A 24541-nucleotide genomic window follows, 5' to 3' on the forward strand; every position below is an offset into this window, starting at 1 on the left:
TGTTTATGATAGCCGGAAGCTGGAAACAACCCAGATGTCCCATTACAGAAAAATGGATACAGAAAATGTGGCTTCATTTACACAATGGAATACTACTCAGTTATTAAGAATGAACACCTCCTGAGTTTTGCAGGCAAATGGATGAAACTAGAAAATATCATCCTGAGTGAGGTAACTTAGACCCAAAAGGACATGCATGGTGTGTACTCACCAATAAGTAGATATTAGCCAAAAATAAAAAAAGAATACCCAAGATACAGCTGAAGGGCCCATGTGAGGATGCCTCAATGCCACTTAAGAGAAAGAAGAAAGCAATCACAAGGGGGTTTGGAGGGAACCTGGTTGGGAAACAGGACAAGAGGGGAAGAGGAAAATGTGATCTGGTACTGGGTGAGGGAAAATGACTGAAACCCTGAGGTCCAGCAAAAATAATGGAAACAGGGAACCTCAAGAGGTAGGAGGTGGCAGAACTCTCCAGAAGGTACCAAAGACCCGGGAGGTGAGAGAGTCTCTGGATTCAAAGGGAGAGACCTTAGATGAAATGCCCTATAGTGGGGAGAGGAAACTTGTAGAGCCTACCTCCAGCAGAAAGAGAGGGCATCAAGTAAGGGATAGGGTTACCATCCCACAGTCAAAACTCTGACCCATAATTGTTCCTGACTGAAAGAACTGTAGGGACAGAAATGGAGAAGAGACTGAGCAGTCCAGTGACTGGCCAAACTTGGAAGACATCTCAAGAGGAGGCTCCTAGGCCTGACACTATTACTGAGGCTATGGAGTGCTCACAAAAAGGGAGCTATCATGACTGCCCTCCTAAAGACACAACAAGCAGATGAAAGAGTCAGATGCAGATATGTGCATGCAACCAATGGACAGAAGCTATTGACCCTGTGGTTGAATAAGGGAAAAGCTGTAAGAAGCTGAGGAGGAGGGTGACCCTGTGGGAGGGCCAGCAGGACCAATTAACCTGGACCCCTTGAGATCTCTCAGAAACTGGATCACCAACCAGGCAGCATACAAAAGTTGATATGAGGCCCCCAACACATATACAGCAGAGTATTTCCAGGTCTGGGTTCAGCAAGAGAAGATGCACCTAACCCTTAAGAGACTGGAGCCCAAAGGAAGTTTAGAGGTCTGGTGGAGTGGGGGTGGAGGGGACATCCTCATGGAGACAGGGTAGTGGGGAAGAGGTATGGGATGGGGGCAGAGTGTGTACTGGGAGGGGGATAAAATTTGGTGCAAAAAATAAAGATAAAATGAAATTAAAACAAAACCCAAATGTCCCCTCTAGAATCTTTAAACTTCCCTCTGAATCTTCACAAGCCACCTCCACTGTCCACATTGCCCTCAATATTCTTATCTTCAAAGCTCCTGCAGAACAACTCACCAAGCACTGGACACAGAATGGCTTTTCTTGCACAAAGTTCCAAAGTCACTCCACAACGCTCCCAAAACAACATGCTCGGGTCTATCCTAGGCTGCATGACGAAAGCTCGGGTCTATCCTAGGCTGCATGAGGAAAGCTTTTGGTCCTGGCCTGTTGCACTGTGGGAAGCAGTGGAACCTTCAGAACGTGGATTTCAGCGGGATGGAGCGAAGTCACTCGGGACATTATTAACAAGGGCATGGACACACTGTTCTCCTGTCTGACTTGGCTTCCTGGCCCTTATCATCGCACACAATACAGTTCACTAGCAAGCCTGTGACAAATCAGGTCATCAGCAGAGTAAAGTAACACTCTATGTACACAATCAGCTCAGCAAGAATCAAGCTGCCCTTCTTCTCTTCCTCTTGCACTTCTCAGAGGCATTCTCCTCAACATGGGAAGACCCAGCTTCCTAACTTCAGGGTTTCAGGGTTTCTGGGCAGTACTGTTTGTTCTAAAGCAGTAAGTCCTGTTCTTCAATTGCCTTCGGACCCTGGAGAAGAAGCCTGTTAGACAGAGCTTTGGGCCTTCTCCTCCAGTTTCTAATTTTGTAACTTTAAGAGGCATTCAAAATGTAAGGAAGTAGTTAAGTGATGGTGGTTGACACATCTTTGCATGCCTGTGAAACTTCCTGAGAGAGTCTTCTCAATCTTCCTTAGTGCCCTCCCCAAACTGAGCAAAAAGCACAGTACCCTTCTGGGTGCCCGGAAACTAGTACTGTGGCACAGGTTCTCTATAGGACATCAGATATAGATGAATAATAAAATAGGAAACACATGACTTCTCCTAGGTATGGTGGAGAAGAATGTTTATTGTAGATGAAAGAGAGAACATAGCCAGAAAGCAGGCAAGGTCCTCTTGAAGAGTCTAGAGTGAACGCTTGAGCTGGGTCGTATAAAGAAAGGAGTAGGAAAAAGAAGGGAGAACCAAACCAAGAGGCCAAGAGGGTAAAGGGTAGACCAAAAATGGGTCAGGTAAGCAAAATGGCTGGATTATATTGGGAAAGGCATCTGGGAGAAGATCAGTTCAATTTACATCTCTGGGATGGAGAAGTTTAGGGTAGAAGATGGGGTATGCCAGCCATACCTTGTAACAGGTAGGATCTGAGGGATGCTGGGAGAACCTGGTGGCCAGGTCTACTTTGGTATGTTAAATAGGCACTACAATTGTTTTTTCTGGATTTGAAACCTAACAAGGAAGACCTAGGGGAGTGAAGATTACTAAACTCTACCTCCTGTGAGGCCAAAGGCACTGAGGCAGCTAGCCCGGAAATAGAAGGAAGTGTCTTGATAGAATATCATACACCTTATACTCTGATGTGATTTGGGGCTTCTATGATTGTGGGATCACCTCTGGCTTCTGAGTGGTGAGGGTCTCATTTAGTTCCTCAGGCTGTGCTCCTCAGAGGCCTTTGGTGGTAGCTCACTCTCAAGTCCATTGGGCAGATGGTAGGAACTTTTAGGGGAGCTGCCATTTTATGGCCTTGTTCTTACACACACACACACACACACACACACACACACACACACACACACACACACACTCTTATATTCAGGTTTCAAGGACCAGATGGGTGTCTCCAGTGCCCTGATGTTCACAGTTTGCCCCAGATCAGAGCACAACCCCAACCCATCCACCCTTAGTTGGCTTTGACTCGTTATTATTTAACTTTCCCCCACACTTTAATACTGGTTGGCAACTGGATCTCCACAGCCTCTGTTCTAGAATTACTGTTGGGTATGGCTTGAGTGCTTTCTTTAGACACAGGAAAGAGTAAATACATGAGGCCAAGTGGTTTTATAAATCTCTACAGCCATACTGCCTATGGTACTATGGCCCAGACTTTTAACAACAAAGTGTTATTTTTTAAAAATTGACATAAATTGACCCAGAGGTGAAGGGACTCTTTCACCCTATTGTGCTAGTCAGCTTTCTGTCATTTTCAACAAAATACCTGAGATAATCAACTCCGAAAGGTTTATTTTGGCTCACAACCTGGGCAGATCTGGTCTGTGATTGGTTGACCCTTTTGTTATGACCTTGTGGTGAGAGAAAATGTCATGGCAGGGACAAGAGGTGTAATAAAATTCCTCACATCCTCACAGCCCATGGGGCTAAAAGAGAGGGTGGGTATGGGACCACGATCCCAACCGAAGACCTAAAGACTTCCTGCTGTGACCCATGTTGAGGGGCAATGTTCACTGAACTTCTCCATACCCAAGGCCATGCCCTTGTTCTCAGAAATCCTACCACTTCTGAATAGCCCCTCCCTAATAACTAGGCCTGTAGAAGATGGACACTCAAGATACAAACTGTAGTATCTGAGTTAAAAGAACAGAGGTCAGATAAACTCAATAAAGTTTATGGTAGTTGAAAAAGATATGGGTTAAAGGTGTGAGGGAATCCCAGGAGGTTCCTCACTCCAGTACAGGATTTTCTTCATGCTTTCTTCAATTAAATATATATTTAGCATATGTGGTAATAGGAAAACAACCCTGTTATCTCTGGTAGCCTGGTCTTACACATGTAAAGAAATATCACACTCAAGCATCTTCTGGCATCTGAACATTTTCAAAGTTCTCAAATTCAAAACAGCTACAGAGAGGAGCCATGTTGTGAGGCAATGTTCACTGACCTTCTCCATATCCAAGGTCGTGCAGCAGCATGCAGAGCCAATAATGTAAATCCTGAGCAAGAATGATGATTCTCCATACCCTGGACATGAGGATCCTTTATCCTGTCACATTCCTGAAACCACTGTCTCTGGGAGCCTTTCTCTGTCCTTCGCCTCTGTAGAAACAAGGCTTCACAGAAACAATGGTTCACTCACATACAAATCTCACTTGGTCACTAACTCCAAATCTTCAACACAGAATCCAGGAATCTGCTCCTACCAATTGCTCCTCTTCCAGCATACAGACAACATGGAACAATGAGGTAATTATGAGGATGACAGTGAAAATCAGTGGAGAAAATGAGATGAAAGTGAAGTCCGAATCCTGGAATCAGTAGAGGACATTCGCAGACACCAAATTCTCAGCACAAAGCAACCTCCCTGGTCCTGCAGCTCTTACAATCTGCAAGGCCTCTCTTTGCCAACCCTTAGCAGTAGGAGTACTTTGTAGCAGTAACCACTGGGACTGGGCTCAATGGCTTTGTACTTTTATTGGTGGTCAGTTTCTGCAGTGCTCTCTATCTGTGACAAAGAGAACTTTCCCTGGTGAGGGGAGGACTCCACTGCTCTGGGAGTAAAAGGATAAATGTTCATAGATTGTTGCTACAAGTTATGCTGATTTAGTAAAGCAAGGGGTTAGATTCTCCCTCATTAACCAACTCAACTAACATTGAGTCGTTTACTCGGTTTGCAGTACTAGGAGACGTCTTCCTCTTGTTGAGGGGTCTTAATTCCAATTAGAGAGCTGGTAGATACGGCCAATGAATGCATGCTACTACTTCACTGTGACAATTATTCTGCTATGTCGGTTGCTGTCATGTTTCATAGATGTCATAACAGGCTAGGGACTGTTGGTTTCCTCCCTACTTTGGAAGTTTGCGTGTAAATTCTGATACCACGGAAGCTAGGGTTCAGACACTGTTTGTCCAAGAATTAAAGCCAAGATTGACAAGTGGGAATCCATGAAAGTAAGAAGCTTCTGCACAGCTGAAGAAATAATCAACTGGATGAATAGAAGCGCATAAAAGCAAGAGAATCTTTCCTAGCTACACATCTGACAGGCTTTTTTCCCCCTCTTATCTTTATTAAATTGGGTATTTCTTATTTACATCTCAATTGTTATTCCCTTTCTCTGTTCCAGGCCAACCCCTCCCTAACCTCTCCCCCCTCCTATATGGGTGTTCCCCTCCCCATCCTATCCCCATTACTGCCCTCCCCCCCGACAATCACGTTCACTGGGGGTTCAGTCTTGGTAGGACCAAGGGCTTTCCCCTGGTGCTCTTACTAGGCTATTCATTGCTACCTATGAGGTCAGAGTCCAGGGTCAGTCCATGTATAGTCTTTGGGTAGTGGCTTAGTCCCTGGAAGCTCTGGTTGGTTGGCATTGTTGTTCATATGGGGTCTCAAGCCCCTTCAGCTCTTTCAGTCCTTTCTATGAATCCTTCAACGGCAGTCCCGTTCTCAGTTCAGTGGCTGCTGGCATTCGCCTATGCAGTTTATAAAAAGAACTCAAAAAGCCAAAGTGAGGTTTGGGTCAATGCTAGCTACTGCAGCAGAGAGTCTAGGCTGCCCACTAGCCTGAGACTGCACCTCTCCCACCAGCTCTGACTCATCTCCAACCCTGACTCCACCCACCGCCTCTGCTCTGGCCCAGGCCTGGTTGAACTCTGGTGAGCCCCAGATGCAAAGCCGCCATCACAGAGTCCTGGGGAAACTACAGCCGCCACCAGTCACGCCTACCCCCCACCCCGAGCAAGATGGAAAATGAGGTGAGTTATCCTTTGGAAATGTGCTCACAGGTCAATGCTGATGAAATTAAAAGGCTGGGAAAGAGGTTTAAGAAGTTTGATTTGGGCAATCCCGGTTCTTTGAGCATGTAAGAGTTCATGTCTCTGCCTGAAATACAACAGAAAACTTTAGTACAGTGGCTATATAGATATATTCGACACAGACAGGAATGGAGAAGTAGACTTCAAAGAATTCATTGAAGAAGTCTCTCAGTTCAGTGTCAAAGGCCATAGGGAACACAAGTTGAGGTTTGCTTTTCCTATCTATGTCATGGATTAAGATGGCTATATTTCCAATGGAGAACTCTTCCAGGTGTTGAAGATGGTGGTGGACAACAATCTGAAGGAAACACAGTTACAGCAGATTGTAGACAAAGCTCTAATAAATGCAGATAAGGATGGAGATGGAGGAACATCCTTTGAGGGAGTCTGTGCTGTTGTAGGTGGCCTAGACGGCCACAAAAGGATCGCAGTGAGTGTGTGACTCTTTGAAGAACACCCCCCAACACTTTGATTTTCTTCTCCATCTCTGAAGACCTGCTCAAGACGTCCAGCAATGCTCTCTGTGTGTTTAAATGGAAGTATTATTCTCTGGGAAGCCACATTTTCCAACATGAGCTTCATGAAACCAGCTAAGCGTTATTGAACTCCTACCCTCTCAATGCCTCAGTGTAGCACTTTAAAGTTTGAGGGACAGCAGTAGGAAAAGAGCATATCAGTGTGGTGGAGAAAGGGAAGGGACTGGTTATTTTTCTTCATCTTTTATAACAATAAAATATCTGTATATTCACATGTAAATATTTATAGATGTTGTACCTATCTATATGTTTAGTAGATTGGCTTAATTTAATATACTTGATTCAGAAACAAAATGTTAGAGTACAAAAGCGCTGAGTGGCACATAAACCACCCTTACTTTTATTTCACACGGTTTTATATGTAGATAGAAGATTGTACAATTTGAGCCAGGTATTGGGTCAGCTAGTTTCCTTTCACTGTGCTTTCTCTTTGAGGGATTGACGAAGCATTTGTTAATGCCCTATTATTTACCTTAATCACACTTGTGTAAAGAGTCTGTAACTTTATTTATACCTCTGAATATCTTTCCTGGGGCTGTCTTATTGCCAAGCAGCACTTAATCTGTCTCTGTTGGAGATCTAGTTCGTTGTGTTGCCAAAAGTGGGTTCTTGTGTCCATAGAACAGCATATACTATGACTGCTATAGGCTGATACTTTTTAAGTAGTCGCTCTTATTTTCATTAAGTGTCCCTGAGAAAACGTAATTAGCAGTGGTGATTTTATAAAGGTCAGAAGTTTTCTGAGGCAGTCATGACTTTTTAAAAGTATTATTTAGTGAAGAAAACCTAAAGCAATCATATTTTAATGGCTTAAAATACCCATGTTTCATTGTACACAGGAAATACTTATCATTAAATTGTATGGGTTTATTTTCCTTCTGCATTTCAAAAGACATACAGCTAACCTAAAAATTCAACCGATAGTTAATGAGCACATATTTATGTAAGATACCTTTTGTGGTTAAAATGGGGGAATATCGTGCTAATATATATGCCATAAGAGAGCAGATTTTGTTCACATTTATATTTTTAAAATTTATTTGGCAGAAGGCTAGATAGCACATGAGGGATTTATGCTGTTTTGCCCAAACAACTAGTGATTGATAATGATTTAATAAATTTGATGAGATAAAAGTACATCATGTTCTACCACTTGACATTATCCCTCCCCTTCTCTGCAAAGGTACTATTGATTGGAGTAAGACATTCTGGATAGTTTTATATGGCTGTCTTCCCTACAAAGTTTTTCTATATAAATTGTTTTTATGATCATGAATGGTAAAGGGTAGGAGGAATCAAGGTGAGGGAATATTAAATTGAATGCACCGGCCTGCCACCGCTGTCCCTTCAACTGAGTGCTGCCCATCATGGCCTCTGTCTGTGGGAGAAAAATCCCTGTGCTTGGTGTCTTTGCATGACGTGGAGTTTTGCATGTAGATCAATTTAAAATGTACCTCTTGTTTACATAATTTGCATAATTTAAAAAGATGATGTTGCTAAACTATGGAAATATTAATACTCAGAATAAAAATCTCCACTCCATGTGACTACTTTCTCCCTGGTGAACAGTACCTGGCTTGTTATCCCAGCCAGTGGTGTGATCTGTCCCAGCGTCAACCGCCAAGTTCTCTGCTTCAAGAGGGAACTAGTCTTTTGTGAATTTTTTGGTACATAATTATTTGTTACAAATATTTTAGCAAATGCTTTCTACACCTCTTGCTTGTGCGTATCTTGGCTGCTGTTGTGGAAAAAAATAATGCAAACTATTTCCTTACTGGCAAATGAGGTGTTTTCTTTTTTAGTTTGTGTGAGGGAAGTGGGAAGGGCATAGTTTATGTTGAATGTTTACGTTTTCTTCTGCATGATACATGTCATGTTGTGAAATCTTTAGCGAACTTTATACTGTATAAGTACGAAAATAAAATATTTAAAACTTAGGGGGAAAAAAGTGAAAAAAAATAGAGGAGCCATTCAAAATGGGCCTGGTAATAGAGAGTTCTCAAAAGAAAAAAAGAGAACATTTGTAAGGTATATCTCAGAAATGTTCTTTGATCCTCAGAACACAATTCAAAGGGGCTTGAATCTGTGTCTCCCTGGTTAACACGCTAACTGCAACTCCATTGTTTCTGACAATGCTGATATGTCTACACTCAGAGTTGTTTGCTTATGGCATGAGATTCAAAAGAGAAATATATTGTTGAGAACATACACAAAGAAACCTGGTGTTGCTGGAAAGAGGTGGTGACAAGGTAAATGGAAGACCTCACTCTGCAGATAAGCACCCCAGGGCAGCAGTCATCAGAAGCTGTCACACATCCTTCCCTAATTCCTGGGAAATGAAATCTCCCATAGAGATGAGAGTTCTCAGAGAGCCCCATTCACATTGCTGTTTACTTCCATAACAGATGTAAGTTTTGTGCCAAGGGAGAGCTGGTTCCCAAACTCACACTCTCTGTTCCTACAGAAATTGAAGATCAAATGATCTTTTGCCCTTCTGCTCCATGAGAGGTTTCTGCCTTCCCTGTTCCCTGCCCCCCTCAAAAATCATTGGTTTAATACATTTGGACTTTGGTGGTGTGATGACTGTTCTCTGTTGTCTAGAATGAACTACAATCTAGAAATGGAGGAAACACCTGTGACCCAGATCTTGAAGCTGGAAGGCACAAGTTTTTGGTCTAGATCTTGAGGTAGGATGCATTTTCAGGGTCAACACAAATCATGAACCCAGATCTTGAGTCACACTTTTAATCTCCACCACACCTACTGCTAGGGTCTACATGAGAACACCAGAAGAAGGAAGGTTGTTCCTTCTTAATCTGCTTGGACTTACTTGACAGCTCATCTTTTAGAGCCTAGATTTTCAGGATTCCAGTTTAAACAGAAGAGCAGCTAAAAGACCCAACCTTGTGGGACTGAACATCTACTAGATTCTTAGAGCTTCCTCTCATAGCTGACCATTGTTTGTGTTAGTCAGACTGCAGCCTGTAAGTCTAACACACACACACACACACACACACACACACACACCATCCACTATATAAACAAACTCAAAACAACCCCCAAAATTCTACCAGAGAACTCTTAGAGCTGATAAACAATTTCAGCAAAGTGGCTGGATATAAAATTAATTCAAACAAATCAGTAGCCTTCCTCTACTCAAAGGATAAATGGGCTTAGAAAGAAATTAGGGAAACAATACTCTTCTGTTTCTCTTTAAGAGCTGAGTGGCCTGCTGTAAAGTTCATGTAAAAGCTGTAAAGTTCATTTAGCCATTTTCAGGCCAAGCCTGACATCTACTGGTTGATATTTTCCTGTTAAAATACCTATCTCTCACCATAGATAGGAAGAAAGTTTATTTGAAGTTAAATCTGAGTGACCATGCTAGGGAATGTGGATTCAGAATTCTCCAAAAGACTAAGGTTCCCCCATTGGTATATAATATTCATTGTCACAGAAGAATATTCAGAGCCAATGCAGTTATCAGATACAGTAGGGAGGCTCTACTATAGATTTTATTGCTGTCTTACAGCAAGCAGAGCTTAGGTTTGGAGGGAGCTTGTAGCTTCCTCAAACACTGTAAATATTTGACCCAAAAGTCAGAAAGATGTGTCGGTACATAAAGACTAGGCTAAGAGATGTTCATGGAAATGATTCTTGATGGCCAAAGACCGTATTCACTTCCAACAATAAAACTTCTCTTCTTAAGAATCATCATGCTTCAAACAGTCACTCAGTACTAAACCTTCAAAACAGACTTGACATTTCCAGAAACCCTAGTTTCACAACTGAAAAGGAAGCCATATTAAAAAGCCAGAGATACAGCAGCCATTCAAGTTGAGACAGCATAAGAAAGGAGTTACATTAATGCAATAAAAAAAAAACTAATCATATCGCAGTGGATTCTGTCTCTTGAAATTTTGGTACTCTCTCTTCATTTCAATGCAGAATATCTGACCCTGTTTAGTTTTGTCATTTTTACAAACTCAAAAAGATACATGTTATTCTCTAGTATTTTGACTAAACGTAAATGAACCTGGGCCTGTAGAAAATCTGGGTTTGGCCAGGAAAGCATCACAAATGAGAGCTGGTTCAACTGAATTCATCCTATGAAAATGGGAGGAGTAATTATATCCCTAATGGAGTCTGCTTCTAAAAGTCCCTCCTAAACACTGACACTTGCAGGTTTCCCCAGTGAGCACCTCAAGGCCTGTCTAGCTTTTTAGTCCTTACTTATTCTATTTCTTTGAAGGAAGTACCATCCCCTGTTCTGCGATGTATTCCTATATTCCTGCGCACCCTGAAATTCCTGTCACAGGCTATGAAGCCTCTAGATCTAGTCCCACCACATGCCTTACTTCTGGATGCCACTGCAGAAGGCATGGCTTTCTCCCACCCTCCTCAACTCCCTCTTGATGGCAGCTGCTTTGCTGTCTGTCCTTCACACTTGAATAAAGTTATTCAGGAGCTTCGTTCAAATCTGCTCTTAAATTCTTTCTGGCAAGAATCTAAAAACCCAAGAAGAGGAGCCCTAACACTCCCAGCAAGCCCCTCAGAGCGTGAGCCTAAATAGAGCTCTTCCCCCTTAAAGCTGCCTCTTGTCAGGGCATTGGTCTCAGTGAAATCAACAGTAACTGATAGAGAGGACCCCATGGGACTAAGAAGTGGAAAAGGCCACTTTGGGTTGTGCCAGCTCTGAGTGGTCACTAGTTTTCTGATCTCACCTGCTGTCATTGTGAGGAATGACAGACGGCTGTCCATATAATGTACTGTCTGGGGCTAATTTGTATCCTGTACAGAGACTGTTTGGTGGTGATCTGTAGGACTTGATGGTTGGAGATTCGGACTTTTATGATTATTTGGGCTTCAGCATTCACCATCATTTACACTTCCACAGAGTGAATTTTTTCCTGCTGTTTTACTTGCACAAGCTCAGAGGGCTGGTTTTCTGTTTATGTGACTTTATTCATTTGGGGGCTTTGTTTATACAGCTTTGCCTTCCTGATCAATTCATTTTCCTTCCTGCCCTAACATCTACCCATCTTTGTTTCTTTCATTGTTTCTTTGTTTCTTCCTTCCTTCCCTCACTCACTCACTGTCTCCCCTCCCTTCTTTCTCTCTTCTTTCTTTCTTCCTTTCTACCTTTCTACCTTTCTACCTTTCTATCTTTATTTCTACCTTCTCCTTCTTTCTTTCCTTTGGTTTTCTTGTCATCACTGGCCATCCTGGAACTTGCTCTGTAGTCCTAGTGATCCTCAAACACAGATATTCAACTAATCGTCCTTCTGCCTATGCCCTGTAGGGTGATCTGTTCTGGTCTGTGGTCCAGAATACCCCTGGGACAGTGCATTGTTTTATGTAGGACTCACAGGTCCCTGGAAAAAACTTCATGCAGCGCTGGTGATTACCAATGAAACTGAGAAGAAACAACACACTTGTGAGAACCCTCTGTGTAGAATCAGAACGTCAGCCCAGATGCTTGTCTCCAATGTACCTGTGAGCTAATGAGACAGTGGTCCTGCTAGCTAAGGAAAAAGCAGGAGGACCTGACCTATCGTATGTATCTAAGAGATGTGTGGCTGAACAAGCTAGAAGCAGCAACAGAACTGAGAAGCAGTGAGGGTACATCTGGAGTCCAGAAATGAATACAGAGTGGACACGGAAAGCTCAACCCCACAGCTCTGCTGCTGGCCTCCATAACATCCTTACTACTGCACAGTCAAAATGAGAGAGATCCTGGAGCTCTCACAAAGCTACCAGCTCTAGTCTCTAATTGTTCACATTGCATTTACACCTGAGTCATGTTTGGTATTGGAAATCTGATTGGAAATAAACACACATGGAGGGCGGTGGAGGGAGAGACATCAAGAGACAGAGACAGGGCAAAATTCCTCAAGGACTGGACACTTCCGGTTTTTAGCTAGAGCCCCAACCTTGCCCATAGCTCACTGCTCCCAAACACCATGGGAGAGAGAGCTCACTGCCAGGAGAGGTGGGCACTGCTGAGACTGCAGAGCAGGAGAGACAACAAATAGTGCCCAGCCCTGCCCACATCCCTGGTCCAAGAGGAAACTGTATAGGGCCTCTGGGAACTGGAAGATAGGGGCACTGAAGTAGTAGGAACCCTTCGGTCCAGACACCGCTTGGACCTGAAGGGACCCGGTCAAAGGCCCCCTGCACCCAAATCCCGTGGGAGGGAGAGCTAAACCTTCAGAGGGGCAGACATGCCTGGGAAGCCAAAAGAGACTACACTCTGCCTACATTTCTGACTTCAGAGGAAAACACCTAATTCCATCTGGGACCCCAGTGCACTGGGCCAGGAAAAGGCAGCACAGGCCCTCCTGGTTGCCACCCTCACGGATAGATCAAAAGCAGCCCCCCAGGAGCAACTTCAGCTGCAGAACCACAGATAAGACCAACTTTTCTGCTCCAAGCGACCTGCCTGGTGGACTCAGGACACACGCCCACAGGAACAGCTGAAGACCAGTGGACAGGAAAGACTACATGCCCTGAAAGCAGAACACTCTGTTCCCATAACTGGCTGAAAGAAAACAGGAAAATAGGTCTACAGCACTCCTGACACACAGGCCTATAGGATGGTCTAGCCACTGTCAGAAATAGCAGAACAAGGTAATACCAGAGACAACCTGATGGTGAGAGGAAAGCACAGGAACCCAAGCAACAGAAACCAAGACTACATGGCATCATCGGACCCCAATTCTCCCACCAAAACAAACACTAAAAGCCAAAAACACCTGGAAAGCAAGATCTAGATTTAAAATCACATTTGATCATGATGATGGAAGACTTCAAGAAAGACATAAAGAACTCCGTTAGAGAAATGCAGGAAAACATAAATAAACAAGTAGAAGCATATAGAGAGGAATAACAAAAATCCCTGAAAGAATTCCAGGAAAACACAATCAAACAGTTGAAGGAATTAAAAATGGAAATAGAAGCAATAAAGAAAGCACAAAGGGAGACAGCACTAGATATAGAAAACCAAAGAGAAAAGGAGCCGTAGATACCAGCATCACCAACAGAATACAAGAGATAGAAGAGAGGATTTCAGGAGCAGAAGATTCCATAGAAATCATCGACACAATGGTCAAAGATAATGTAAAACGGAAAAAGCTACTGATCCAAACACACAGGAAATCCAGGACTCAATGAGAAGATCAAACCTAAGGATAATAGGTATAGAAGAGAGTGAAGACTCCCAGCTCAAAGGAACAGTAAATATCCTCAACAAAATCACAGAAGAAAACTTCCCTAACCTAAAAGAAATGCCAATAAACATACAAGAAGCCCACAGAACTCCAAATAGATCAGACCAGAGAAGAAACTCCTCCCGTCACATAATAGTGAAAACACCAAATGCACAAAACAAAGAAAGAATATTAAAAGTAGTAAGGAAAAAGGTCAAGTAACATATAAAGGCAGACCTATCAGAATAACACCAGACTTCTCACCAGAGACTATGAAAGCCAGAAGATCCTGGACAGATGTCATACAGATGCTAAGAGAACACAAATGCCAGCACAGGCTACTGTATCTAGCAAAATTCTCAATTAACATAGATGGAGAAACCAAGATAGTCCATGACAAAACCAAATTTACACAATATCTTTCTACAAATCTGGCCCTAGCAAGGATAATAAATGGTAAAGCCCAACATAAGGAGGCAAGCTACACCATAGAAAAACCAAAAATCAATCATCATGGCAACAAAAAAAAAAAGAGAAGAAAAGCACACAAACATAATCTCACATCCAAATATGAATATAACAGGAAAGCAACAATCACTATTCCTTAATGTCTCTCAACATCAATGAACTCAATTCCCCAATAAAAAAAACATAGATTAACAAACTGGATACGCAATGAGGACCCTGAATTCTGCTGCCTACAGGAAACACACCTCAGAGACAAAGACAGACACTACCTCAGAGTGAAAGGCTGGAAAACAACTTTCCAAGCAAATGGTCGGAAGAAGCAAGCTGGAGTAGCCATTCTAATATCGAATAAAATCGATTGTCAACTAAAAGTCATCAAAAAAGATAAGGAAGGACACTTCATATTCATCAAAGGAAAAATTCACCAGGATGGAAATCTCAATCCTAAATATATATGCTCCAAATACAAGGGCACCTACATACATAAAAGAAACCTTACTAAAGCTCAAAACACACATTGCACCTCACACAATAATAGTAGGAGATTTCAACACCCCACTGTCATCAATGGGCAGATCACAGAATCAGAAATTAAACAGAGACATAGACAGACTAAGAGAAGTCATGAACCAAATGGACTTAACAGATATTTATAGAACGTTCTATCCTAAAACAAAAGGATATACCTTCTTCTCACCACCTCATGATACTTTCTCCAAAACTGACCATATAATTGGTCAAAAAATGGGCCTCAACGGGTACAGAAAGATAGAAATAATCCCATGCGTGCTATCGGACCACCACGGCCTAAAACTGGTCTTCAATAACAATCAAGGAAGAATGCCCGCATATACTTGTAAATTGAACAATGCTCTACTCAATGATAACCTGGTCAAGGAAGAAATAAAGAAAGAAATTAAAAACTTTTTAGAATTTAATGAAAATGAAGGTACAACATACCCAAACTTATGGGACACAATGAAAGCTGTGCTAAGAAGAAAACTCATAGCGCTGAGTGCCTGCAGTAAGAAACAGGAAAGAGCATATGTCAGCATCTTGACAGCACACCTAAAAGCTCTAGAACAAAAAGAAGCAAATACACCCAGGAGGAGTAGAAGGCAGGAAATAATCAAACTCAGAGCTGAAATCAACCAAGTAGAAACAAAAAGGACCATAGAAAGAATCAGGACCAAAAGTTGGTTCTTTGAGAAAATCAACATGATAGATAAACCCTTAGCCAGACTAACGAGAAGACACAGAGAGTGTGTCCAAATTAACAAAATCAGAAATGAAAAGGGAGACATAACTACAGATTCAGAGGAAATTCAAAAAATCATCAGATCTTACTATAAAAGCCTATATTCAACAAAACTTGAAAATCTACAGGAAATGGACAATTTCCTAGACAGATACCAGGTACCGAAGTTAAATCAGGAACAGATAAACCAGTTAAACAACCCCATAACTCCTAAGGAAATAGAAGCAGTCATTAAAGGTCTCCAACCAAAAAGAGCCCAGATCCAGACTTTTTGAGTTCTTTGTATATTTTGGATATAAGGCCTCTATCTGTTGTAGGACTGGTAAAGATCTTTTCCCAATCTGTTGGTTGCCATTTTGTCCTAACCACAGTGTCCTTTGCCTTACAGAAGCTTTGCAGTTTTATGAGATCCCATTTGTCGATTCTTGATCTTAGAGCGTAAGCCATTGGTGTTTTGTTCAGGAAATTTTTTCCAGTGCCCATGTGTTCCAGATGCTTCCCTAGTTTTTCTTCTATTAGTTTGAGTGTATCTGGTTTGATGTGGAGGTCCTTGATCCACTTGGACTTAAGCTTTCACAGGGAGTAGCACTATTAGGAGATGTGGCTATGCTAAAAGAGATGTGGCCCTGCTCGAAGAAGTGGGATACTGAGCGTGAGCCTTGTGTTTCCAAATGCTACAGCCAGGTCCAATATCCCTGTCACTCACTTCTGCCTGTCAATCCAGATGTAGAACTTTTAGCTATTTCTCCATTACTACATCTGCCTGCATGGCATCCTGCTTCCCATCATGATGATAATGAACTTCATCTCTGAACTGTAAGCCAATCCCAATTAAATGTTTCTTCATTAGAGTTGCCAAGTTTCTGGCTGCTTTCCCAGAGACCATGCAAGCAACAGGGACCCTAGGTAAGTCCCTATCCTCTGCCCACCATCCCCCTCTTAAAACCACCCCAACAGCCCCAAATAACACCCTATCCCGCAGGCTGCATATTCTTGCCCGTAACTCTGGCAGCTTTCCTGGAAGCAGTGTAGTCACAAAGGGCCACAGGTAAGACACCATCCCCTACACACCAACTCCCCTTAAACTCACACAACAACCCTAAACTACACCCATTTTCAGAGTTACATATTCAAGTCTACAACTTCAGCAGATAATCTCTGCTTTTCCTGAGGCCATGCCATTTCTAAGGACCTCAGAAGCACTGTTGTTTCCCCAAATCTCAGAGGTAACCCCCAAACACAAAAATTCCAGTAGAGATACCCTACTGAACTTGACATCTAACTGGTCATGAGAACTGCAGACCACTCAGGCAGAAGACCAGAAAAGAAACAGAATTCAAGGGGGAAAAACAGGCAAAAATAAAATAAATAAATAAATAAAGCCCATCCATCTAACAAAGACAAACTCAGAAATCAGAACTTAAACTGATAATAACTGTTAACCTAGAAAACTATGGGCCGGTGTGAGCACAAGACAGCCATGGCAGTGTGACACCACCAGAGGCCAGGTATCCTAGTACAGCAAACACTGGATATTCCAACACACATGAAGCAAAAATGTTAAACATAAATGTCCCTCACAAAAACCACCCAAGGTGTCTGGGACACCATGAAAAGACCAAACTTGAGAATAGAAGGGATAGAAGGAGAAGATTCCCAGCTCAAAGGAAAATATTTTCAACCAAATTATGGAAGAAAATTTCTCTCTCCTATAGAGAAACATGTAAATGTATAAAAAGCTTATAGGACACCAAATAGTTTGGACCAGAAAGGAATGACATCCCATAACATAACACTCAAAACATAAAACATATAAAAAAAATAAGTAAGAAAAATAGTGTAAGTTGCAGGGGAAAAGGCAAAGTAATGTTTGAAAACAGATCTCTTAAACCTGCAACAGACTTCTTAACACACATTTTAAAAGCCAGAAGGTCCTGTATACATACCTGTCAGACTCTAAGAGACCACAGATGTCATTCTAGACTATGACAGCAGGCAAACCTCTGAATCACCACAAATGGAGAAGATACTTCATGACAAAACCAAATTTAAAAAAATATCTATCCACAAATCTAGCCATACCAAAGATACCAGAAGGAAAAGTACAACCCAAGAAAGTTTTTTTTTTTATCTTTATGTTCCTTTATCGGAGCAAGATTCCTAACGTATACAGTGATGTATTTACTAAACAGAGTCCTGTGCAGAAATTACACACTATCCATCTAGATGGATTTTGGTTATTCTTTGCCTATTGATGGAGTAGTTCCATTTATAAAGTTTTATACATCAGAAAGCTTTGAATTTGGCCAGGCTGTCCATTAATCATACTATGTGTATTTTTCTGGAATTGGGTTACCTCACTCAGGATATTTTCCAGTTCCATCCATTTGCCTATGAATTTCATAAAGTCATTGTTTTTTATAGCTGAGTAATAGTCCACTGTGTAGATGTACCACATTTTCTGTATCCATTCCTCTGTTGAAGGGCATCTGGGTTCTTTCCAGCTTCTGGCTATTATAAATAAGACTGCGATGAACATAGTGGAGCACGTGTCTTTTTTATATGTTGGGGCATCTTTTGGGTATATGCCCAAGAGAGGTATGTCTGGGTCCTCAGGTAGTGCAATGTCCAATTTTCTGAGGAACCTCCAGACTGATTTCCAGAATGGTTGTACGAGTCTGCAATTTCACCAACAATGGAGGAGATTTGGGGAAACAACAGTGCTTCTGAGGTCCTTAGAAATGGCATGGCCTCAGGAAAAGCAGAGATTATCTGCTGAAGTTGTAGACTTGAATATGTAACTCTGAAAATGGGTGTAGTTTAGGGTTGTTGTGTGAGTTTAAGGGGAGTTGGTGTGTAGGGGATGGTGTCTTACCTGTGGCCCTTTGTGACTACACTGCTTCCAGGAAAGCTGCCAGAGTTACGGGCAAGAATATGCAGCCTGGGATAGGGGTGTTATTTGGGGCTGTTGGGGTGGTTTTAAGAGGGGATGGTGGGCAGAGGATAGGGACTTACCTAGGGTCCCTGTTGCTTGCATGGTCTCTGGGAAAGCAGCCAGAAACTTGGCAACTCTAATGAAGAAACATTTAATTGGGATTGGCTTACAGTTCAGAGATGAAGTTCATTATCATCATGATGGGAAGCAGGATGCCATGCAGGCAGATGTAGTAATGGAGAAATAGCTAAAAGTTCTACATCTGGATTGACAGGCAGAAGTGAGTGACAGGGATATTGGACCTGGCTGTAGCATTTGAAAACACAAGGCTCACGCTCAGTATCCCACTTCTTCGAGCAGGGCCACATCTCTTTTAGCATAGCCACATCTCCTAATAGTGCTACTCCCTGTGAAGCTATCAGGACCATTTTCACTCAAACTACCACATTCCACTTCCTTTCTCCAAAAGGCCTATAGTCATAACATTATGCAAAATGCATTTACTCTAATTTCGAAAGTCCACATAATCACAGTACTTGCACTGTTTTAAACTCCAAAGTTTAGTCTTTTTCTTTTAGTTTGATGCATTTTAATAGCAAACTTACAGGAACAGCACAGCACAGAAGACGACAGCAATAACAACATGTACTTGCACGTAGGACAACTCCGTTAGAAAAGTCTAGTGAATGGATGGAACCTACTGTATGATAAAATGCTACAAACAGCATTTAGTCTTCATCAATAAGAAATTTACTTTTTTTAGAAAAAAAATCTAAGTACTAGCATTGTCAGAAAATTTTAAGAGGTTTATTTATAATTGTTATAAAGTTGAAATGATGAAATGTATTCACTGAGACATTTTGCTTGCATTAATGCTTTACATCTTGCATTGATCTTAAAAATTCACACACAAATGAACGTGCAGAAACTGCCAATACCTGATTCTGTCCCCTATGTTTCCACTTGCAAACATAAACTTAGGTACCTTTGACACGAAGGAAAAAATATCTAACATTCAGAACTACTGATAACAGGAAGAAGTGGAAAAAAAATTTTTTGAGAATGAAATGTTTCCTCTCATAGTGGACTCTTAAGCACATTCTGCGTGTATGTGGCGTGCTAGCTGGATATCTTTTGGCATAATTGTTCCAGGTTTGGCATGGATAGCACACAGGTTGGTACCTTCAAAAGGCCAACCAGATAGGCCTCACTTGCCTCCTGCAAAGCACCAATAGCTGCACCCTGGAAGAGCAGATCTGTTTTGAGGTCCTGAGCAATTTATCACACCAGACACTGAAAGGGGAGCTCTCAAATCAGAAGTTCAGTGGACTGATTCAGAGGCTGATTTCACGGAGTGCCACAGAACCAGGCCTGTAAATATGAGGTTTCTTCACCCCTCCAGTAGAGGGCGTACTCTTGAGAGCAGCTTTTGTAGCCAATTGATTCCTGGGTGCTTTAACACAGGTGGATTTGCAGGAAATCTGCTTTGTAGGAGCCATGGTATGGGCACCTCCTTACTTACCCCCCTTCTCCTTCAGTTGAGCTCAGCAAGCAAGAGGCTGGGCTGGCCTTAGAGAGTGGCAGCACGGTGAAAGCTGTGAACAAGATTCTTAAAATCTTTTCTGACTGTCAGGGTTTGGTTCCTGTACATGGCCAAGATCCCACATTGGCCAGTGACTGGAAGGCCTTTATATCGGACTCTGCTCCATTTTGTCCTTGCATTTTGTCAAGACAGGAACAATTCTGGGTCAAAATTCTGAAGCTGGGTTGCTGACACTTCTTTCCACTGGGGGCTCTCTCTATCTACTGAAGGTGGTCTCTTCAGATTCCATATCCTCACTGTGGGGAATGTTGGCAATGAAAGTAGTGCTAAGAGGAAAACTCACAGCTCTGAATGCCTCCAAAAAGAAGCTGAAGAGAGCATGCACTAGCAGCTTGGCAGCTCACCTAAAAGCTCTAACAAAAAGAAGCAAATACACCCAAGAGGAGTAGAAGGCAGGAAATAATCAAACTCAGGGCTGAAATCAACCAAGTAGAAACAAAAACAAACAAACAAACAAACAAACAAACAAAACCTATACAAAGAATCAACAAAATCAGGAGCTGGTTCCTTGAGAAAATCAACAAGATAGATTAACCATTATCCAGACTAACCAGAGGGCACAAAGAAAGCATCTAAATTAACAAAATCAGAAGTGAAAAGGGAGACATAACAACAGAATCTGAGGAAATTTTAAAAAACATCAAGTCCTAAAAAAGCCTATATTTAACAAAACTGGAAAATCTGGAGGAAATGGACAATTTCCTAGACAGATATCAAATACCAAAGCTAAATCAGGATCAGATAAACCATCTGAACAGTCTCATAACTCCTAAAGAAGTAGAAGCAGTTATTTAAAGTCTCCCAACCAAAAAGAGCCCAGGGTTCAGTGCAGAATTCTATCAGACCTTTATACAAGACCTACAACCAACACTGTCAAAACTACTCCACAAAATAGAAACAGAGGATCACTGCCCAATTCCTTCTATAAAGCCACAATTATGCTTAAACCTAAACTACACAAAGACCCAACAAAGAAAGAGAACTTCAGACCAATTCCCCTTATGAATATTGACGCACAAATACTCAAGAAATTCTACCAAACTGAATTCAAGAACACAGATGATTCAAAATGATCATCTGTCATGATCAAGTAGGCTTCATTCCAGGGATACAGGGATGGTTCAATATATGGAAATTTGTCTACATAATCCACTATATAAACAAAATCAAAGAAAAAAAGCCACATGATCATCTCATTAGACACTTAAAAATCGCTTGACAAAACTCAACACCCCTTCATGTTAAAAGTCTTGGAAAGATGAGGAATTCAAAGCCCATTGCTAAACATAGTAAGAGCAATATACAGCAAAACAGTAGCCAACATCAAACTAAATGGAGAGAAACTTGAAGCAATCCCACTAAAATCAGGGACTAGACAAGGCTGCCCACTCTCTCCCTACTTATTCAATATAGTTCTCAAAGTCGTAGCCAGAGCAATCAGAGCAAAAAGCATGCCAAAAGGATACAAATTGGAAAGGAAAAAGTCAAAATATCCCTATCTGCAGATGATATGATAGTATACTTAAATGATCCCAAACGTTCACCAGAGAACTTAAGCCTGATAAACAACTTCAACAAAGTGACTGGGTATAAAATTATCTCAAACAAGTCAGTAACCTTCCTCTACTCAAAGGATAAACAGGCTGAGAAAAAAATTAGGTAAATGACACCCTTCACAATAGTCACAAATAACATAAAATATCTTGGTGTGACTCTAACCAAGCAAGTGAATGATCTGTATGACAAGAACTTCAAGTTTCTGAAGAAAGAAACTGAAGATATCAGAAGATGGAAACACCTCCCATGTTCATGGATTGGCAGGATTAATATTGTAAAAATGGCCATCTTGCCAAAAGCAATCTACAGATTCAACGCAATTTCTATCAAAATTCCAACTCAGTTCTTCATAGAATTAGAAAGAACAATTTGCAAATTCATTTGGAATAACAAAAAACATAGGATAGTGAAAACTATACTCAACAATAAAAGAACTTCTGGAGGAATCACGGTCCCTGAACTCAAGCAGTATTACAGAGCAATAGTAATAAAAACTTTATGATATTGGTACAGAGACAGGGAAGTAGATCAGTGGAATAGAATTGTAGATCCAGAAATAAATCCACACACCTATGGTCACTTGATCTTTCACAAAGAAGCTAAAACAATCTAGTGGAAAAAAGATAGCATTTTCAACAAATGGTGCTAGTTCAACTGGCGGTCAGCATATAGAAGAATGCAAATCGATCCATTTTTATCACCTCGTACAAAGCTCAAGTCCAAGTGGATCAACGATCTTCACATAAAAACAAATACACTCAAACTGGTAAAAGAAAAAGTGGGGAAGAACTTCGAACCGATGGGCACTGGGGTAAACTTCCTAAACAGAAATCCAATGGCTTATGCTCTAAGATCAAGAATCCACAAATGGGACTTTATAAAATTGCAAAGCTTCTGTAAGGCTAAGAACACTGACATAGTACAAAACAGCAACCAATAGTTTACCAATCTTACATCTAGTAGAGGGCTAATATCCAATATATACAAAGATCTCAAGAAAGTTAAAAAAATGGGATACAGAGCTAAGTAAAGACTTCTCAAGTGAGGAATTTCGAATGGCTGAGAAGTATCTAAAGAAATGTTCAACATCCTTAGTTGAGGGAAATGCAAATCAAATCAACCCTGAGATTACACCTCACATCAGTCATAATGGCTAAGACCAAAAACTCAGGTGACAACAGATGTTGGTGAGGATATGGAGAAAAAGAATCACTCCTCCTTTGATGATGGGATTGCAAGTTGGTACAACCACTGTAGAAATCAGTCTGGAGGTTTCTCAGAAAATTGGAAATTGTACTACCTGAGGACCCAGATATACCACTCCTGGGCCAAAAGATGCTCCAGCATACAAAAAAGATACATGCTCCACTATGTTCATAGCAGCCTTATTTATAATAGATAGAAGCTGTAAAGAATCCAGGTGTCCCTCAACAGGGGAATGGATACAGAAAATGTGGTACATTTAAACAACGAAATACTACTCAGCCATTAAAAACAATGACTTTGGGGAATCTGTTGGTGAGCAGGCAGGAGCACAACCCCCACCCCCACCCTTGGGCTCAGCATGAGTGCAGGTGCCAGTGGAGGGTGAGAGCCTGGCGCTCCCTCCCCAGGCCATGGAGCCAGTGGCAGGCAGGGACATGCTCAAAGAGGGGCCACTGGGGACCAGGGCCCTGGGGAAGGTGAGCGCCCTCTTAGAGCAGAAGGAGCAACAGGAGAGGCTGCTGTAGGCAGTAGCCATGCAGGACATTCAGGAGGCACAGAAACTGGTAGAGAGTGGGATGGATGTGGACTCCCAAAATGAGATCAAAGGCTGGGCCTGTTTACGATGGGCATGTAAATGTAACCATGTGGGCATGTGGTATCCTTCCGGTTATATTCAGGAGCTGACAGAGAGATTCTTACAACAAAAGGAGAAATGCCAGTATAATTACCATCAAGTAAAGAAATCAGGAAGATTGTGGGAGTAGAAGATGATGATGATGACGAGATCCCCAAGCTGAAGAAGGAGTCAAAACTGCCCTTTGATCTTAACTATCTGACCAACCCAGCCTTCCCTCTTATCTACACCCTTGCAGCAGAGACTCCACCCAGCTGTAGAATGGAGGTCCCTCCCCACCTCCAATGCCTGTCCCCCGCAGATGGCTCACCTCACCTCGATTGCTTCCCCCACAGAACCCCTCTGCCAGGGGCCTTTCCTAGGGAACCACACCTCTTTGGCACTGGTCCAGAATGTTGCTATCTCTGGCCCCTCTGCCATACTTAGAACACCAGAAAGATCAAAACCTGGTCTTGTCTGTCAGCCACCAGAAATGTTCCCTGTTCTCTGTCCCATCCAACCCACCGGTGTTTCTAGAACCTCAAAATGCTGTACCATATGCAGGACCAGCGCCAGCATCCCAGCCACGTTTCTTCACCGGAGCACTTCCATTAAATATGTGAGAGCTGGTGCTCAAGGTGAGGTACAGAATCCATCTCTTCGTGAAAATGAGTTCATTGAAAGTGAACTTGATCGATAGAAACTCGCTTACCTACTAGAATTGTTCAGAGTGAGTTGCTGTGAGCTGGGTGTTAATCCAGACCAAGTGAAAAAGATAATAGTTACCCAATACTCTGTTAAGAAAGGACAAAGATGTTGCACGAATCCAGGACTTCCAGGAGCTGGAACTGGCTCTGATGATGAGTGAGAATAATTTTCTGTTTAGAAACGCTGCATCCTCCCTGACTGAGAGGCGTTGCTACAACCCGAGAGCTTGAAACCTGACAAACTAATGCAGCAGGGACTTTATCACTGAGTATCATGACACACTGAGTATGTGTCACCTCTGGGCCAAAGGACAAGCTATTGATCCCAAAGCCTTGGAGGCCCGCCAGGGCCCCTGGAGCCACTGCGCAGTGATCACTAACATCCTGCCTGGGCAGGCGGGAACCCCGTCCCCCAGCAACGGTGCCGCTCTTCCAAGCCTCTTGGTGCACAATAACCCTATTGCTGAATCTTTGAGCAGCTGGAAAATAGTCTTGAGAGGCAGAAGCTGAAGGTACGAAAGCCA

The 24541-nt window shown here is 42.1% G+C and overlaps 2 pseudogenes; both read left to right on the plus strand.

The window, feature by feature from the left end:
* Window positions 1-5857: 5857 nt before the first annotated feature.
* LOC116900686 lies at window positions 5858-6590 on the plus strand (annotated as a pseudogene).
* A 16517-nt stretch (window positions 6591-23107) lies between these two features.
* On the plus strand, window positions 23108-24248 carry LOC116901025 (annotated as a pseudogene).
* Window positions 24249-24541: the final 293 nt, after the last annotated feature.

Source organism: Rattus rattus, chromosome 5, assembly GCF_011064425.1.
Source record: "Rattus rattus isolate New Zealand chromosome 5, Rrattus_CSIRO_v1, whole genome shotgun sequence".
Taxonomy (NCBI): Eukaryota; Metazoa; Chordata; class Mammalia; order Rodentia; family Muridae; genus Rattus; species Rattus rattus.